This window comes from Loxodonta africana, chromosome X (assembly GCF_030014295.1).
Source record: "Loxodonta africana isolate mLoxAfr1 chromosome X, mLoxAfr1.hap2, whole genome shotgun sequence".
Lineage (NCBI taxonomy): Eukaryota > Metazoa > Chordata > Mammalia > Proboscidea > Elephantidae > Loxodonta > Loxodonta africana.
Genome location: NC_087369.1, coordinates 49,988,557 through 49,992,647, shown reverse-complemented (window position 1 = coordinate 49,992,647; position 4,091 = coordinate 49,988,557).

The window sequence follows — 4,091 nt, the reverse complement described above, 5'->3', positions numbered from 1 at the left end:
GGACTGGAAGGCATCACTTATTCTTGAACCCCTGTTGTTTGTGGCTAGGTGGAGTGGGTGGAGCCAACAGTCCTTAGGCTCCTGGTGTGGGTAGGTGAGGACCCTGCTTAATGGGCAGAGTGGTTTCAAATGTCACGAATCTGCCACTCCACCCTAGCTGTTGCAGTTGAAAATAGGCTTCAGGTATATAACCTGTTGTACTGTGCTAATGAGGGCCTAAGCTGCCAAAATGGGCCCACACAGGTCTAGGCAGGGGGTGAAAAGCATTCAAAGCCTGTGTCCCCTTATGCTTGTGCCCAGGCAAAGGGGATGTGCCTCCGCTGAGTTCTCAGCTTAGGGGAGCTGTCAAATAACTTTTTCCTGTTTGTTACTGTGTTTCCTCTCCAAAGCAGGGAGAATGGCTTAGGCATGCAACAGGTCCCACTTCTGGCCCAGGGGATGCGGCAATCACTGAAGCTGGACCGGGAGCACAGCAGAGCTGAGAGGGGGCAGATAAATGGGAGATAGGTACTTCCCAAAGGGGGGAGGAATTTTTTTGATCCCACACGCCACTTATCCCTGGTTCTGGAGGCTTCAGCAGACTCTTCGCTGCTCTTTTCCTCCCAATGTGGATAACGTGTCCTGAGCACTAGTGCTTGCCTCAGCCAAGGGTGTGCTGGCTGATCCAGCCTGCTGAGTGCCGGCCAGATCAGGTCTAGCAAATCCTCACTGCTTCTGAACTGTCTCTCCCGTCCCGTGCTGCTCAGTCCAACTCCTCAGTTTCATCTTTGTTGTTCAGGGCTCCCAGATTGTCATATATAATGGGTTCACTTTTTTTTTTTTTTATTGTAAGAGGGACAATAGGAAGTGTCTGACTACACCACCTTGGCCCCACCTCCAGCTTTATTAATCTTAATCTTTGGTTCCCCTGCTTGGGCAACTTACTTTACACATTGGATTCTATCTTTCTCCTTCTGCTCTAGTGTATGTTCAAAGCCCTGAAAAAGCCTCAAAAGTGAACAGGAGGTACTTCTGCTCTCTGTCTAAGGCCCCCTTCTACCATGACTTGACCCTTCCTCCCATGACTTACACCAGCAATGTTTACCTTTTATAGGAGACCCTATGTCTATTGGTAAACTCTAAAGAACAATTGCAAAGCAAAATGTTATCTGTATTTAGCAGACATAACAATGTAGCAAAAATACATTGCTCTAACATCCTGTTTTAAGTGAAAATGACAAATATATCAGCAGGAATGTTCACAGAGTCTGTAATCAGTGATACAGTCAGTTTGGTAGTTACAGAAACATCTTGAAGAAATGTAAATATGCAAATTAATTAATGATGACATAAAAAAGGGTTGAACCTGTTTTTTGCCACTCATGAAGGAATGAATAATTTTTATATTTTGGATTATATTGGTTCATGCTGTAATACCAGTGAAAATTATTCGAAAGTGTAAAGAGATGAGCATTTGGCCACTTCCCCCTCTTTGTCAGTTTGAATATCTTCCTTGCCAGTAGTGAATTTATATTTTGTTTTTCCTCCTGGTGCAGAAAACAACACATTGATTTGTATGTTTTGACTAACATGTTTCTAGAGAAAATGATTCAAAAATATCACTTCATATTCCCTTTGGAACACATGTTAGATTTGCTATACCTTAGAGTTTGTCGCATAACAACTGTGCAGTAAATACTAAATGGCTGGTAATAATATTTTAGTGACTTCACAGATTTTATCTAAAGATGCACACTCTCCCCCAAAAGAATAATTATTTTCTTTCTTTGATCTTTCTGAAGATTAGTAGTCACATCTATTCATTTTCAATGTCTAATTACCAATAAGAACAGATGAAAAGTAGTAAATGAATTTTTTGTTGCTGTTGTTCCTTTGTTTTCTCCTAGAGCAGATATCTAGTATTTTTTTGTGCTGACTTATTTATAAAACAGTAAAAGATGCTTTTCTCAATGCAATATAAAATATTCCTGTACCAAATTTATGGAACTAGCAACACGTTCATTTGCATTTTTCAATCCAGACATGACAAACATCCAAGCAATTCAGGGCTGTTACTCATAATTCGTGTCCACTCTGGTGGACTAGTTCCTAAATTTCTGGATTTGCTTCCCACTGGAGAATAAAAATGAATTTTAAAATCTCATTGCATTATAATGAGCCAAGTCCAAATGTTTATGAATATTCATGACAAAATTAGAGGTTATTGGAGCCTTAAGATTTGAATTAGTATGGAAATGTAGGTTTTTTTTTTTTTTTTTTGCAGTCCCTGGGTACTAAAAAAGCTACTGCTTTAGTGTGTATGGAGATGTTTGGTAAATTTTTCCACCAAACCAAAAAACCAAATCCATTGCGATAGAGTCGATTCTGACTCACAAAGGCCCTATAGAACAGAGTAGAACTGTCCCATAGGATTTCTAAGGCTGTAAATCTTTATGGAAGCCGATTGCCACATCTTTCCCCAGTGGAGTGGCTGGTGGGTTCCCACCACAGACCTTTTGATTAGAAGCTGAGCACTTTAACCACTATGACACCAGGGCCCCTCAATTTCTCCACCAGATGTAGTAAATTTGGGATTCCCTAGAAGTGCCAAGAAATTCAAAAGATCTGAAAAAGCTGTCATAAGGGACATGAGTGAAGAAACTAAGCAGGTTTACCTGAGAGGTCTGAGATCGAACATGATTTCATTCTTCAAATGTATGAAGGGCTAGTGTTGAAGAGGGAATAAGCTTTCTCTGTGCACTCTCAGAAGGTAGAACAAGGACTAAGGGGGTAAAGATAAAAGACTACATGAGAATTAAAACTTTAGTTTGGGAAAATAATGTCAAAAGACAAAAACTGGAGAGGATTTGCAGCATATCTAGTAAAGGCCCTGCTTCATTAACATATAAAAAGTTCTAACACTAAGAAAAAAAAGAATAGTTCTACTGTAAAAACGTGAAAAGAATAAAAGGGGCATTTGACATTAAAGGAAATACAATCGACATATGAAAAAGATGTTTAATTTCACAAATAGATAAGAAAAAAAAACACTTCCTCATTATCAGGTTGTCAGCAATGGATTCTTCTCAAACTTTTCGATTGTTGGGAAAGACTCATTCTAATCAATTGTTGGTGGGGTGTAAATTAGTGCACTTTATTATAGGGAAATTTAACAAACTTTACCAACATTTTAAATGTATTTATTCTTTGATTCAACAATTCCAGTGCTAGGTTTGCCATATAGAAACTCTCAGATATATCCTAAGCACTTCCTTACAGCATCAGTTCTAAAAAGAAAAGTCCAAAAATAATCTTAATGACTGCACACTCTGAAAATGAGGAATGAATGAGATGTCTATGTGCTGATAAGGAATGATCTCCATGATGAATTTTCTTTTATTTTTTATTCTTTTTTTTAATTTTTATTATGCTTTAAGTAAAAGTTTATAGATCAGTTGGACTCTCATACAAAAATTTATAAACACCTTGCTTAAAAAAATTTTTTTTTTATATACTACTAATTGCTCTCCCCCTAATGAGACAGCACACTCCTTCTCTCCACTCTCTCTTTTCATGTCCATTCGGCTGGCTTCTGAACCCCTCAACCCTCTCATCTCCCCTTCAGAAAGGAGATGCTAACATAATCTCATGAGTCTACTTGATCCAAGGAGCTCATTCTTCCCCAGTATCATTGTCTATCCCATAGTCCAGTCCAATCCCTGTCTAAGAGTTGGATTTGGGAATGGCTCCTGTCTTGGGCTAACAGAAGGTCTGGGGACCATGACCTCTGGGATCTTTCTAGTCTCAGACAAACCATTAAGTCTGGTCTTTTTACGAGAATTTGAGGTTTGCACCCCACTGCTCTCCTGCTCCCTCAGGGGTTCTTTGTTGTGTTTCATGTCAGGACAGTCATCGGTTGTAGCTGGGCACCATCTTGTTCAATTGGTCTCAGGCTAATGTTCTGCTTTATGTGGTCCTTTCTGCCTCTTGGGCTCATAATTACCTTGTGTCTTTGGTGTTCTTCATTCTCCTTTGGTCCAGGTGGGTTGAGGCCAATTGATGCATCTTAGATGGCCGCTTGCTAGCGTTTAAGACCCCAGGCACCCCTCTCC